This window comes from Gavialis gangeticus, unplaced genomic scaffold (genome assembly GCF_001723915.1).
Source record: "Gavialis gangeticus isolate Ggan-Ray unplaced genomic scaffold, GavGan_comp1, whole genome shotgun sequence".
NCBI classification, from domain to species: Eukaryota; Metazoa; Chordata; order Crocodylia; family Gavialidae; genus Gavialis; species Gavialis gangeticus.
This window is the reverse complement of record NW_017729004.1, coordinates 35,736,366-35,752,784: the sequence shown is the minus strand read 5'-3', so window position 1 is coordinate 35,752,784 and position 16,419 is coordinate 35,736,366. Positions and strand designations below refer to the sequence as shown.

The 16,419-nt window shown below is 44.2% G+C and overlaps 1 long non-coding RNA gene across 1 annotated transcript in view; it reads right to left on the bottom strand.

Annotated features, from left to right (window-relative positions):
* LOC109291288 overlaps positions 1-16,419 on the bottom strand; it is a 358,390-nt gene that overhangs the window by 103,868 nt on the left and 238,103 nt on the right. The window contains exon 3 of the long non-coding RNA XR_002095802.1: positions 2,904-3,012. This is a non-coding gene — a long non-coding RNA (uncharacterized LOC109291288). The remainder of the gene's footprint in view (positions 1-2,903; positions 3,013-16,419) is intronic.

Below are 16,419 nucleotides of genomic sequence, written 5' to 3'. Positions count from 1 at the left end.
CAAATATATAACAAGCCTGGAGAAAGGGAGTATCCCTGAAAATTAGCACTGCCTGCTTAAAACATAGGATGCCACAGCAGATTTCTGACCAATATACTTAGTGAAGAAAATTATCATTATATAGGCTTGACTCTATCAAGGCTAAGGCTTTGGAGACGGCCTCTGACACTGAGTCTTGCTGAAAACTCTTATGTTATCTGCAACCATTCTGCCCATCATGGAGCCCATTTGGCTTTAACTCAAATATTATTCAAAAATAGCTATTTATTGTCTAGCATGCAGCATGAACTCATAAATTCACCAACATGATGCTCTGATATTGAGGCAGGGACTGTCCTTTGGTTCAGCGTTTGACTGTCCTTTGGTTCTGTGTCTGGCACAACAAAATCATGATACACAGCCAGTGCTTTTACATGCTACAGTAATAATACTATTTTTACCTGAATACACGCTATGTTTTTTTCTCTAGTAGCATGTACTCAGTAATGGAAACCAACTACATCGATTAAATGTAACCAATACTGATCATGACTATAACATGGCTTTTATTGGGCAAACATGCTTTTTTCCCTTTAATTTTGTGTTTTAGGCCAAATTAGCCAAATCAGTTCTGTATTATATCAACTGAGCAGAGCTCAATCATTCAAGTCTGTGGTACTACCACCAGCAAGTATCCTCCCTTCCAGACTCTTCAGCCTGGGGCTTCAGATGCTCCCAGATCCATGGCAGGCATCCTATGTACAGGCCTTAATTCCAGAGGCCTTGGAGTCCAGACATCTCCAAGTCTTGCTTGCCCTTAAACAAAAGGCCAAAGGAGCAATCAAGGGAGAAATCCTCCATCTCCCTAAAAATAAAATGTGTGACCTACCACAAGGATAAATTAGTATAGCCCATATGAATAAGATATGTAGCAATGGCCATTAGGTGCACTCCCCCTTATCACCAACTCTTTTTCAAGTCATGGTGAGCCACTAAAATTTCAAATGTTTCAACTTCCTCTTTGCTCCCACAACTTAGCTGTGCCTTTCTTTCCCATTTCTAATGATTCCTGTTTCTTCATCAGCCTTAAATGCCTGGCAAACATAACCAAATGGGGAGCCAAACAGTTCATCTGGAACCCCTCTCAAAGGAGACTCCTTTTGTATATATACAAATGCCCTGCAAACACCTTCCAGGCACTCGCACCTATGTGAACAGATGAAGGCCTTCAATCTCCAGCTGTGCACATACAAAACCCTTTGGAGGCATGTGCACAAGCAAAGGTCTAGGCTGTGCCTGGTTGTTACATGGGAAAGCATAAGTACCCCCCTGCCCTGCTCCTATTACTAATATAAAGACCTCATGATTCAGGGAGTGTAATGACTGCTTCTTCCCTGGGTATCCACTGATTCCCAGAGAAGCAGGGAGATAAGAGCATAGGTCTTGTCCCCAGTCTGTCCTAATCCACAGGGGTACTGGGTGTAGAAAAATCCATGAAAAAATCCCTATCCGGGATGCCCAGTGAGGGAATCTGGCCACTGGCCTTTCCTAGGCATATTGAGGATCTGTACCTGCCTCCATGTAGGGGGCTCATGCCTGTATGTAGAATAACATTTGTGATGTTTCAGATGTAAAATAGTATCCACTGGGAGGGAGTCCCTTTTAATTTTTCACTCTCTATATGGGTGAAGTTACACATTACACTTGGACCATATTAAATCTCTGGAATGTTAAGCAGTGTTAAAGTTAGAATATGCTGTGAGCAGTTGCATATTTAGGATTAAAACTGCTTCTTGCCTGTACAGCTCTGACTTGCTGCTAGAAAACTGGTGAGCAGGGGCGTAGCTAGAACCAGGACACAGAAGGGTAGGAGCTGAGAGAAGTGCATCCTGGGATACTAGAAGACTGAAAATTGCTCATTTTAGCTCTGCAGAGCAGACTGAAGTTACTCTAATAAAAATTAGGTAGCATGGCCCAGAGTTAATCCTTGTCTGAAGTGGCACAAGTGAACTTTGAGACATTCAGAGGACACTTAGCATAAGTTAAGGAGTTTTAGTGTGTGGATGCTAGCATTTTAAATGCCCTTAGTATGGTCTAAGTATAATGTGTAACTTAACCCTATATGAAGAAATAAAAGCATGTATTTTAGGGAGTAGTCGTATGTGAATGTATTGAAGACATGGATGTGCTTATTATAAATTAAATGAGAAAGGTTTATACATGCCAGTAAGCCTGGTCACTAAGAATTGTTGCATAGTTGTGTGCTTATGAGGGAAGCCACATGAACTGAGCAAAGGAGCCAGGAACTGCTGATTTGAGTCCTGTCTCTGACACTCTCGTGCTAGGTAAGTCACTTTATTCTGTACCTCACTTTTCCGCATCTGTAAAACAGGGATAGTACCCCACAGGAGGGTTGTGAGAACTACTTAGATACTGCTTGTTCAATGCTTTGAAGATAGAAAATGCTAAATAGCACTTTGGAATTATTTTCAAGCCCTTTTAATTTCATATTACAAGTTTTCATTAGCTCACCTCTTTTCCAGTAGAGGTGAATTAGCTTGAGAGTCACCCCAGCTAATAAACTAGTTGGTTTTTTCCAGTAGCTTGAAGCAGTTCCCAAACAACTCTGACTCACACAAGAAGCTGGGTTTTATACAGATCTGTCTCTGACACCTGACCCTGAATGGAGAACGCCTTAGTATTCTCCCTTTTTAGGAGACAGGGCAGGGAGTGGTTGGAGACAGGATGAATCAGGTTTAACTGTCTCTAATGAATCTGGGATGCATCTCTCCCTTCATTTGTGTCCTGAAGCATCTCAGTTGCCCAAAGACTCACACACTAGGGTCCTTTTTTGATCAGGGACAGGAGACTGAGCTCGTTTTCAGGCTGACTACTTCAGTTCTGTTCTTTATGTTGTTTATTACCTGTTCAGGTGTAAGAAGGCCAGTGTAGGACAGGCATCCAGTGAAAGTGGAACATCTTGCTTGGTGCCAGTTTTTACTGCTCTCCATCTAGACATCAAGTGGCAGGTACCTGCAAGATAATGGGATTCGGAAGGATTAGGAGGATGCTTCTCTTCAACCTCACCTTTTATATGTAGTCAAGTTTTCTTAAAGACAGAGTCTTTTGCAACATACTGAATTTCTGTTGTGCCATGTAATGCTAAGTCATAGTGTGGCATATTACACACACTCACTGTGGTGTGGCATAGTAAAATCCAGTATTATTTGTTAGGCCTGTATGTGGAAAATGAACTTTCCTCTTAGGCGCCCAGTTTTACTCAATGGTCTTTATGTGCTGATCCAACAGCTATAAAGGCAGTGAATCAATTCTCTGAGGAATGCTTCTCAAGTAGGGGATCTGCCAGTTGGTATAGACCTGGTATTGCCAGCTCTACACAACTCCATGTTGCAACCCCTCAGCTATAGGATTTGCTGGAGAAGGGCATGGCTGGAGCACACTGGGCATGTCTAAGCAAGATGTTTACTGCACAGTACACTAATTTACTGTGCAATAAAATATCACCATCTACATGTGCGACCCTATTAGGTTGCAGTAGACTAATACATGCTGCCACAAGATAGTCCGGCTAAACATAAGTGCTATTCTGCAGCAGCATTGTTTTGTGCACTGCAGCACATATGTAGATGGTGACTGGGCTGGCTAAGGCAGGAAGGTGCTTCAGCAGGGGGCTAGCCAACAGCACCCTCCTGCCTCAGCCCCTCCCCCTCCCCCGGCTGCTCTGACTGGGCTCCAAGTGCTGTGCATAAAAAAACTGCAGGACAATGTGCTCTGGAGTTTTTTGCTCCTGGGTGCACATTAAAATGGTGTGCCCAGGAACAAAAAAACTCTGGAGCAATAAGCTTCTGAGTTTATTCATACACATTAATTTCAGGCATAGACATGCCCACTCTATGCTTTGGCCATTCCTGACTACTGCAGTGGCCAACAAGGGCCTGGAGCAGTCCTTAAAATGCTCTGACCTATGAAGGAGGTGGGCAGGCCTGGAGTATCCAAGAATTTAGGGAAGCAAAAGGTGGCATATCATAGTGGTGCACACGCACCCCCTGACTCATTCCTACATGGAGTGGAGAATCAGACTCCCTGAGGGAGATTCGCTGTTGTTATGATCATTTGAGAAGCAAGATTTGTTGTAATGTATGTTATTGGACAAACTATGTACTTGGGAGAGATATTAGACAAGCTTTGAGGCTCAAAATATCCTTGCTGAGGTCTGGGAAGGAACCAGTTAGTTTTTCTAAAGTGCTGGTTACCTGTAGGACCTAGACACTCTCTATTGCTCACCGAATCGTCCTCAGTCATTAGAACTCCTGTCTAATGTTCACATCTTCTAACTTCCTCCTCAGGGATTGTTTTTCACTGTCAAGTTCTTCAGTATAAAGAGGGGAGTATTTCACCTTATCTACTCAAAAGCTCGAGCTCCCTCGAGTGGAACAAATACATCACTGCACCTTAATAACTATGTGGCACCTCCCTCTTCTTTTTTTACTGTGTTTGTTATAGGTAAAGAAATGTGGCAAAAATCTGCCAGCATGCCCATGATAAGTCCTTCCACGGTTATGTATCCTCAGCAGTATAAGGTAACATGATCTGTTTTGCAATGCACAGCCACTGTCAACTTAACTATTTAGATTTGAAAATGAGACCTAGGGAGAAAGAGGAGCACACCGGGAAATTACATAACTACATTTAGTACTTAAACAGATTAGCTGTTTCCTTATTTGAAGCCAGACAATTCTGTCTTTTTAAAGATCCAGTCATTACTTACCATCAGCATAGACTGGCATTCGGGGAAAAAGACTGTCTCCGTACACAAGTATCACCCCAATTTACCTGCCTACCCTGTGTCTTAAGAGTGAAATTCACCCTTGTATTGAGGGCCTGGATGGATTTACCAAGTACCTATTATCCTTAATGAGGAACTTCAGTGGGGAAACAGGCTTTTACTCAGGGCTTTGGACTCATGGGAAGTTTGTTTTCAAAGATTATATTTAGATACATTAGAGAACATATATTCTCCTTGCTTTTCCATAAAGTCTTGGCTTTTGTAGGAAAAGCTGTGATTTTAACACTATCAGTTAATACATCTTTATTAATGTGTTTTAAGTTCCTAGTGTAGAAAAAAGGCAAGTTGTTATTTTAACGCACATTTGATGGTTAAATTTAATACTACGTTCTCCCCCAGGGTTTACCTTAGCTAGCATAAATCTTATCTAGCATAAATATAGCCCAACTGGTTTGGCAAACATTTGTTTATTTAGATTTATACAAAACAGTAAGAAGTTGCTACTGAGGAATCCAGGCACCATCCCTAGATGTTAAAAATACAGGACAACTATACAAGCCGCTATCAATGTGGGAACTTCTCTGGAAACAAAGACTGGAGGGGTGAAATACTCCATCATATTTTAAAACTCAGAGCTCCATTCCCTCCCCAAAAGCCTGGGAAAAGAGAGGATTTACAGTGTGCCCTGAAGGTCAACGGGCCTATTCCAAACCATGGAGGGGATGGGGGTTTCAAATCTGAAGGCCCCTCCTGTGAAATGCCCTGCCAGCAACTCACTGTCTGAAAACAAGGGGTGGAGCTGAAGTGCTGCCGCTGGTCATGCCCATGGTAGGATTGCACAGAGAGAAAAACAGGCCTTCAAGTGTGTGGGTCTCGGGCCCTTCTAAGTCAGAAACAACATCATCAACTACAGGCAGTGCAGAACATGGGGTGCTGCCAAGTGCTGTGCCCCAGCTGTATTGCCCACCTGAGGTGAGGTGCAACTCAGCTTTCCACATGTCTGATTTACTAGGAAAAAAGTCCTGGATGGAACAAAGTCACATGTGAACGCAGTGGTGGCAGCCTGCTGGCCAGCTGATGATGAAAGCATTGCCCTGGTCATTGCAGCAATATAAGTATCTGACAGGAGCAGTATTCCCACACTGCAAGAACAAATAACAAATTATGGGCTCATGCCCTCAAGCAGAAGGGCAGATATAATCTGTGTTAGACTGCCATTAATCTAATCTGTTACTGTGGGTCCTTTATTGTGGACCCACATTTCACAGGACTTCTGGTCTCTGTCCTTCGATTCACCTCACTTAAAGTGAATGTAAATTGCTAGGCACATCCATGCAAGCACAAGCAAAGCATGCTGTAGTCAGCAACCAGGTACAGAAACAATTTGGTTATAGACAGCAAACCTGTTTCTTTGATTCAGCTCTGATTATATGGCCTAGAGTCCAAGCCACTGAAATGTCTTTGAAAGAATTCACAGAAGAATTGTCATAATTGAATTTAAGTAGTGCTCATATTAATGTAAATATGACGCATTAGCCTAATAATTAAAGATGTCAGGTATGGGTTATATTCAAAGATTAAATTTAAATTCGTGCTTGAACTTGTCAACTTGCCTGGAAGCATGTATGGCTGGACTCAAAAGGCAAACTGCTGTGGGAATGCTGGAAATAAGACAGAAAGTAGAAAGGACTACTGTGTTCAGGTTATACTTTCTCATAATATGTTCAGTATTGTCTTCATGGTACTTAGCTTTATGAAGCTGCTTGTTTATCCCTTTTAAGGTGTGGGAAATCTCATATGTGGATGGTTTCAGCCAGGAAAAATATGTTTTATTCTTATGTTCTAGCCCTGTGTGGTTAATCAGGTCAGGCAAAACTATCCTATTGATCTTGGATAGCTGAGCTTAAGGGAAAGCATTCTGCTTTTACTTCAAATGGAGACTGCATATAAAAGGAAGTTTTAGGAAGCAGAATTTAAAGAATAAAGTTCGTATAAAGTTCATATTGACCTACCAGCTGAGTATTTGGTCTTAACAAAGGTCAAGGCATAGTTAGACTCTGACTAGGCTATTCTTAGCTCCCTGACCTCCCCACCCGACAACTGAGCAACACCCCCACCCTGGACCTACTAGCCCCCTGCAAACCTGCCATCCCCATTCTCCCCTCCCCCAATCCTGATAGCTCTCTTGCCACTCTGAGTTACCCTAGCTTGGGCTCCCTGTGCTGCTCCTGGCAGCAACAAAAATCTGTCTGTGCCACTCCTGATCCAGGTTTAGGTGACATAAAGCAAGCCACTTAAATCTAGACCAGGTGCAGCTAACACTTCACACGCTATGTGGTCAAAGAGCAGGTTCGGCTAGTCCCCGGTAGTGTGCTGAAATGGATACATGGCACACACACAATTGTGTATTTACTACATAGTTTTCACAGGGTAGAAGAACTTGCACTGGGAAAGGGCTGTATATTGTGTGTCCACTCCAGTATAAACATTAGGTATAAAGGGAGACCGCACATGTGTAAATGGTATTGTATCTGCACCCCTTGATATGCATTTTATTTTGAGGTGGAATTGCTTTATCAGCATAGGGTTACGTTGGAGTGTTAGGTTACTTACCTTCTCTGGCTGCCTGTACACACGGTCTGATGCATTCTAATTACAATGTGTTTAAGCAGACTCGGCATGTGAAGCAGAAATGGGAACATGGAGCAGATTAATCGAGTCAGCTCCGGGTTTTAATTAGAACACTGCAGTGTCGCCGTAGCATCACATGTACTAAGCCCCTGTGCACTGAAAAATGGCCATGGGGCGCTTTAACTAAACCTCATCAATTTAAACATGCAAGGGCTTAATACACATGATGCTGTGGTGTTTTGAGTGACTGTCTGGAAACCACTCTAATTAAAACGCCTCCCCACCCCACCTCCAAGCACGTTTAAACAGCCTTTGTGACCAAGGCCACAAATAAGCCTTTGTTTTGGATCAAGAAGCCATCCATGCGTATTTACATAGATATTACTTATGCAGAAAAAAAGATCATATTTTGGACTAACACAGGGGTTGGCTATGTTTTTGGGCAGAGTGTAAGATGACTTTTGGCACCGCTGTCAGTCCTTGCAGTCAACGTCTACTCCACATACAGGAAACATTATTCTTGTGATGTGAGACTGGAGCCCTGAGAAAGTTCAGCGTGGAGTAGGAATGGCTATATTTGATGGACTTTTTCAGTTTACTACCTGCCTTGGAGGAACAGTGTATGGAAGAGAGAAATGAGAGGTTTTTATGAAGACAAATTCAACAAAAAATTGTTTAATTTTTCCTTGGGAAATTTTCATCCAGGAAAGCCAAGCTGGGAGTGAGGGAACGGTGTGGTCTCTAGTTCTCTAGTTCATCTTAGCATTATACTACAAGGTTCTTGTTTTAAAGGCACCTAAGATAGATGTGCCTTGGTTTTCCATCTGGAATTGACTGGGCAAGCAAACCCCCACATTGCTGTTTCTCCACCTCTGTTCAGAAGCATCTTTATTTCTCAGCTCTCTTCATAGATTTCATAGACATTATGTCTGGAAGGGACCTCGCAAGATCTTTGGGTCCAGCCCCCTGCCCAAGGGGCAGGAAGTCTGCTGGGGTCAAATGATCCCAGCAAGATAGGGATCCAAGTGTACCTTGAAAGTGTCTAGGTGCTTGCACCACTTCTGGGGGGAGTCTATTCCAGGCTCTGGGGACGCAGACAGTAAGGAATTTTTTTCTTATGTCCAGTTTGAAATGGTCTTTCCAGAGTTTGTGACTGTTAGACCTTGTATTCCCTTGGGTGCCCTGGTGAACAGATGTTTTCCCAGCTCCTGATGCACACCGCTTACATACTTACAGGCAGTCACTAAATCCCCCGAGCCTTCACTTCTCCAGGGTGCAGAGTCCCATGCCTCTTGGACTCTCCTCATAAGGCCTGTTTTCTTGTCCTTTAATCATGTGTGGGGCTCTCCTCTAGACTCTCACAAGCTTCTCTTCTCCACCTCCTTTCCAAAGTGCAGAGCCCAGTACAGGACATGGTACTCCAGTTGTGGACTCACCAGGACTAAGTAAACTGGAAGGACGACTTCCTAGATCTTGCTCGAGATGCATTGGTAGGTGCAAGTCAGGGTTTTGTTTGCTTCACCAGCTGCAGTATCGCATTGGTGGCTTATTTTCATTTTGTGGTTAATCATGACCCCCAAGTCTCTTTCGGTCGTGGTGCTAATGAATGTAATACTGCTGAGCCTGTAAGTAAGATGTGGGTTTTTCCTTCTGAAGTGGAGCACCTTGCATTTTTCCAGGTTGAATACCATCAGGTTTTGATCTGCCCACCTTGTGAGCCTGTCCAGGTCAGCCTGAATCACCAGCCTATCCTCTAGCGTGACCACACTTTCCCATAATTTGGTGTCATGAGTGAATTTAGCCAATCCTCTTCTGATACCTGAATCCAGATCTTTCCAAAGGATGCAAGACTCTGTCCCCAGGATCTGGCCCTGAACATCAGATGAGTTAAATTTCCTGGACTGCCCATGGGTGTTTGTCTTGATCTATGTATGAAATGTCTTTTAGTAAATCTTAGAAAGGAGCATTTCCTTATAACTCCAAGTTTCTCATGCTAGTCAGGTTGCAAGTGCCTCTCATGAATGTGGATCATGGCACCACCTCTTAATATGTGGAAACAATATGTAAATAACAATATGTAGCTATTTTTATATAGGTCCCTATAACCTCCAGAAAATGCTTTGAGCACAAGAACATCATAGAAGGGTGTAGTGGCCTTTTGGATCAAATTCTGCTGTCAGATACTTACACACAATTCTCAGTGGAAGCCAGTGGTTACATATATGAGGTAGAATTTGGCCTCTAGAACAGTAGAGAAAACTTTGTACAATGTATTCTTTCAAAAACACAGCTTGACAGAAGTCATCAAGACGTTTTGTTCTTTTTCAGTGGATTTGCTTCAGTCAAAGCGCAGTACCTAGATAACAGTGTGCACTGTGGGACTCTGGACTATCCACATAATGTTTACTGAGCATGCAGCTAGGAGGGGAACAGACTTACTGGTGTCAAGATAAGGGAGCACATGCTTTGGTCAAAACAAATACAAATGCCAAAGAAGAGCCAATACAAGCACAGTGGAGTTTTCACTGAGCCACTATAGGTAAACCCAAGACTGTAGTTTTGCTGCACAGGCTAAAGGCCTCTGGTGCTGTGAAAGACAGCAATAGCCTTGTAGTCTGAGCTATGTAAATAACCTTCTAGGCTCGCTCCACCAGAGACAATGCTATCTTTTAATCTTTCAAAGAGAGGCATAAGTGACACTGGCCTAGATTGAAATCCCTTCCTAGAAAAATATATATTCAATTTACTATCAATAATTCTGCTATGGAGGGCTGCTGAGCTAAAGGTGCCCCAGCCAGTGTATTGAAGAAAGGGCCTGTGGAATACAGGGGAAGACATGTCTGGGTGGATAGAGGGCAAGGAGGGACTCAGGGGGCTGGGAGAAGCTGATCAGGGAGCCCAGATGGAGGACTATGAATAAGAGTCTGTGAGGAAACTGGGAAAGTTTTGGTGACTGGGCTTCTTTGCTTCCTGGGAAGACATAATGGTGCTGCTATTTGCTGAGATGTTTGGCTGCGTGTCCACAGTAGCTAATGAAAAGGCTTTGTACAAAGCTTCAGTGTAGGCTGAGCTGTAGAAAGGATGGCTTCCCACACAGCCAATTAAGTGTAATCTCAGTGACCCAGTTGACTTTTTTGGGCCTAAGGTTCTTTAACCCACTCACAGACATTTTAAGCCTAGGTGTTAAGCTCCATATGCCTGAACTTAACTTAGAGTTTGTTTTTCCTATGACACAGAATGCTAAGATCACTAAGCTCACATTTAGCCACTCTTATATTTAGCACTTCCTTTTTCAGTGTCAACACATCTTCAGTCTCCTTCAGCACAGTGTTTTCCATTGTTTTGTATATGCTCGTAAATGAAATGGGAGTAAAGCAAAACAAGACGAGAGTCCAAGCCATAACCACAACATTCTAGCTGTCTCAGGCTACAGCAAGACATGGAGTACATGACTGTGTATACGTTAATCTTTTTTTATAAAGAAATAAAAAGGATCACTTACGAGCAGCAGAACATACCTTCTCATGGCACCCAGAATACATGATCCCCCAGATCTATGCTAAGAATTATTTAGCTACATGCCGTACTTAATCTCATAAGGCATAACGTGCTCTGGGGTGGTGGTGGTGGGGCCGTTAATTAGAGTGGCTCTCGGGAGCTGCTCTAATTAAAACACCCACAGTGTCTTGTGTATTCAGCATCCCATGTTTCAAAACAGCCTGCTTTGAGCTGGGAGGTTCCACACTAAGTAAAGACAGACAGACAAGTAGAGAGAGATTAGGAGAAACAGAGCAAAAATACAACATTTTTATACAAGTTAACTGTATTTGCTATAGGCAGCACAGCAGGAAGTGGCTCTCTAAGGGCCTGGGAAATTACATCATTACATATCGGAACACGTTAGTTGGCCTGGTTATAAACACAGTATTAAACTGAGTTTATTTTCCAGAACTCTTCAGTACTGGTTTAACTATACTCCTATTTGAGTCAATGGGTGGTGAAATTCTTACTGATTTCAGTGGAAACAGAGTTAGGTAAAGGCTGAGAATTTAGCAATATCCCACTCCTGTAATGTACTGAACATAATACCAGCTGGTTGTTCTTGGTATGGAGGCCTTGCTTTTTGCTATGGAAAGCTCATTGTTCTGGCATCAATATACAGCACTACAATAAACTTCTTCCCATTATTACAGCAACTTGATTTCCTTTCCTTATTGTGGTTGATATTCTGGTCTAATGAGGACATTGACACTGGTATGCACTTAAGAGAGGTCTTGGAGCAGGTATTTTTTGCTCAGATGGGTGCTACCAGATTATGACCCTTAGTGGTTTGCATTAGTTCCATTACCGATTAATGTAAAGACCTTTCTGGATAATGTTTTGTTACCATGCATTACTGCACAGCTCCTTTTTTGGCAGCTTTGCTGATAGCATGGACAAACAAATGCATAAATCATATACATTTTATAGTGTTTGTATGAGACCAACTAGACACTTTCTATGACAACCATGCAATGGCTACTAGGAATAGGACTCAAAAACTTTATAACATTTTTTCTGTCTCATTTAGTGGAATCCATTAGCTTCTTAAACATGGTAAAGTAAGAATTTCCACAACAATTTTTTAAAGATGAGGTTTACTGATAAACATTGTAAACTCCTTATCTATTTTTCAGCCAGAGCTTAATGATAAAGAACTCGAATTTTAATAAGAAGAAGCTTCTTCCCGAGTCATGAATTTCTTCTCCTGATTGAGCTGGAAATACTCTGAGAATACCTTCATCCTGTCAGCATTTCCACATCAAGTCTTGGAATCTGGAAAGTGATGCTAAGGAATGCAAAACAATGGTTTAAGATACCAAATATATGAGTCTTCAAAAGAGTGGCCTGTAGTTGGAATATTATCCATAGTTCCAGGTCAATTTGCCTTTCATTTGAACCAGTTCATCCGCCAGAGACTAAAGTCTCTAAATAATTATTCACTGACTTAGACTTCTGCTCTTTTCTCTTACTGCTTTCAATCCTATACCATGTACTGTAACAGAGCTGCCAACCTTCTTACCATCCATTTGGCCACTTTCTCCTCCTGCTCCTCCTCTCTTTTTGCCTTTTTCCACACTGCCTCCTATTTGTTGACTGTTCTGTCCATCACAGTCTAGCAAACTGCCAGCTTGTCCACTGCAGGGGTAGTCTAGAGATGTGCTTCTGTATTGCCCATAAGAAGTGGTCCAAGAGAGAAAATTCATCTGTAAAAAAACTCCAAGTTTTTCCTACCCTGTGCATTTGCCTTTCCTGGGTTTATCGCTGCGGGGCAAGATCTATGTGCATTTTGCATCTTGTACATCATCACAGAGTAAACATTACATTAGGAATTGACAATAAGGTTCCTTAATTGGAACAAAAGGATATGACTCCTGTGATGAAACATAACTGTTGATAGTGTCATTTGAGCCAGAAGAACCTGACCATGGGAAGTTAAACAGCTACTGAAGGCATGTCTGATTTGAAGGAACCTTAATGCATTAGGCCCAAAGCACATCTCCTTACTTTATCAGGGAGGAAGAGACAATATAGCTGCCTCTATCATTCATCCTATAGGTACCAGAGAGTTACCTCATGCACAGAAAATTCTCTAGTCAGCTTTTTGCACAGCTGGTGCAGTATAAAGTGGCTTACATGGAACAGAGAAATTCTATTTCTTCTTTATTCATGTAAGTGATACATGTGCATCCAAATGTAGCTGCATAAGTGGCATTTGTGGGACACAGATTTTGGATTCTATTTCCACCTTTGCAGCTATGTGTGCCCTGCTCCACCATTGCTGTGTATGCTCTGTGGCACAACAGAATCACCTGGGTAGGTGAGTAGCAGGGCTGTGCGAAGCTTCGGTCACCAATTTGGTTCAGCGGAGATTTGGCCTGATTCAGTGGCTGAATCTCTGAATCCGAATCAAATCAGGAGACCTTTTAATTTCTCCAAATCTAGTTGGAACCCTCTGAATCAATTCGGAGAGATTCGGAAAGATTCGGCAATTTGGACATAGACACAGCTTTAAATGTTTTTTCTACATACCTCAAGGTACCAGGCAGCTCATGAAGCTGTGATGCTGGGGCAGATGCAGTGTCCCACAGGAGTGCAGGGAGCTCCCCAGCGTGCTCAGCAGCAGACCCAGAAGTGGACCAGAAGCAGACCCAGAAATGGACCAGAAGGTGGACCCGGGGAGTGCACAGCCCCCCCTCCCCCAGCTCAGCAACTGGTGCCTCCTGGGTCTGGGGGGACACCTGGGGTCCCCCCGCGGCCGGTTCACCGCTGAGCATCTGGAGGCCCCACCCCCACTCCTGTAGGATGCTCCATCCACCACAGCATCTCAGCATTCATGAGCCGGGTCTGGGTACCTCAAGGTATGTAGAAAAACATTTAAAGCTGCATCTCTGGCCGAATTGCTGAGTCTCCGAGTCAGCACTGAATCTTCAGATTTGGATTTGGCCGAATTGAATCGGGGACAGTGATCCAAATCAACAAATCGAATCACTGTCCCTGATTCAGTCTGAATCCAAATCTGAATCAAATAGGGCCTGTTTTGCACACCCCTAGTGAGTAGTTGCAGTTAAGTACCTGAAAGTGTGGTCACAGAGTACACATAGGTAGTGGCTGCATGGCGCTAGAAGAGAGTCATCCTACCTTTTAGCCTAGTGGTTAAGGCGCTTCCCCAGCATGAGGCTCAATTTCTAGACCCCTGCCTCACCTAAGGGTGGTTAAACTTGATCTCCCATTCCCCAGAAAAGTTCTTTACTGTAAGGCCATTGGCTAACACTGCCCAGAGCACCCTCCAGACCTCCTCTTAAAGCTGGCTCAGTGGGTATCCAGGAGAGGAATATATGTAGGGCCATGAGGAAAGTAAATCAGAGGCAGTGTGTTCAGTGAACTAGACCCTATCCTAAAAAGAAATGGCCCCCCATCTGTCCCTAGCAGGGTAGCAGCTATCCACTGTTGCCTGCCTACCTGTTTTATCTAATTAGTATTACATGCAAAATACCCATCTCACTGAGTCACTGAGGTAGGTAGTGCACAGGGGGGTAAAGCAAAAGAAACAATTTCAGCTGATGCCTCAGATGCCTCCTAGGAGAGGGAAAGGAAGACAGTCTCTCAGCTGCTGAGATGTTTACAAACAGAAATGTTGGATTTGAAATCCAAAATAGCTACGGAAATTTTGATTTCAGTCTGTGCCTAAAAAAACTCCTGAAACTCTGTTCTTGTCCCAAATGAAAAGATGTCTGTTTCATAGGCCATGTGTAGATGAAATGAGAGGCGTGTGTGCGCGACACTTTAAAGCGGGTTAAAAACTTCTGCAGCACTTTAATGGTGTCAGTGTTTGCACACCTTGGCGAAGTATTGCGCATTAATTCCAGCTGCTGTAGGAAATTCAGCTGTGTAATGCATTTTAAATGACTTGGGATGCAGAAAACTAAAACTCCTTTAAGGAGTTTCAGTTTGCTGCCCCTAGAAATGCAGAGTGAAGCACCAGACACCATGCAGCTCCACGGCTCTGCAGGAAGCCCTGCAGGCAGCCTGGCAGCAGCCTGGGAAAGCAGCTCCACCGAAGAAAAGTGGCGAGCCTGATCTTTTGTTTTTATTCCCCCTGGAGCCTTCCTGCCTGCCTGAGTTGCGCAGGGGCCCAGTGCTTCCCTCCACAGCTGTGGTGCCCCCTAGCACTGCTTCAGTTTAGGGCCCCTGTTTCATCTGCACATGCCCATAAGCATTACCCAGGTGGAGTATGAGGGACTCTTCTGCAACAAAACTGATCTAGCCACCTGCACAAAACAGGATATAAATTAGTATTAGCTTCACTGAGGAGTCTTGGTCTAAGGCTGATGAGGAAAAAAACTATGGGGGAGACAAAAAGAGACTTGGCTTAGGCTCATAGCTCCTCTGTGTACTATGTGGAGATGCCTCATTGGTGTCATGGGGGTGAGTAGGAATGGAGGGCCAGAGCCGCCTTGATTGCTGGACAAGCAACAAATACCAATTCATTTGTTCATTTTTTTAACAAGCTCAAGCTATGTCAACAAACACTGAAAAGCACTGTGAGCCAGGTCTCCCTGGTGCAAATCAGCATAGCTAGGGACAGAAGTTACACATAAACCAGTTTAAGTGATCCAAAACTAGTTTAAACCTGTAACAGAACATAAGTTCCATGCACCTAAACCAGTTTCAAAATGGCCAAAACTGGTCTAAGATCAACTTGGTTGAATGTAGTATCAGACTTAACTGATTTGGGTCAAACCAGTTTATGCAACTTCTGTCCCAAACCCCTTCCTGATTTAAGTTAAATCAGAGTCCCCCAGCATCCTCTGCAGCCCTGGGCAGGGCTGTGTTGTCTTCTCCAGAGAGCAAAGCTGGCCCCACCCCTCTGCTCTCTAGACCAAGCAGGGGTGGGGGAAGGGCCAGACTCATGGCCCCCTGAAGCAAATGGAGCAGGGAGAGGATTTATTCCCCCTCCTCCTCTACCAGGGGACGGCAGCCCCTGTCCACCATTCCCCGCTCTCCCCAATCCAGTAGCAGGGCAGGGAGCATCACCAGAGCCATCTGGCATGGCCCCTGCCATCCACCTACCTTGTCAGCAGCTGGGGTGCAGGGCTGAGCTCAGCCAGCCTACTAGTCCATCTGAGGGCAGAGGGGTCAGCCTGGGCTGGGCCACTGGGTCTGGGTCCTTCCCAACAGGCTGCAGCTGGTGCTGGGGCCATGGGGGCTGTGCAGCTCCCCGCACCTAAGCCAGACGGGACTGTCATAGAGCCCCAGCCAGCTGGGTAGGGCCTCATGGGGAGGCGCATGGGGGCAGGGCCCTTCCCAGCTGCATGACAGCCCGCTGCAGCTGCATGACAGCCCGCTGCAGCTGCATGACAGCCCAGCCCAGCATCACAGGCCGGGGCTGGCTGGGGAGTGGACTTCCCAGGCCAGCTTGGAGGTACCAGCAGGCCCTGAGCCTGGCAGCCACCGCCGCT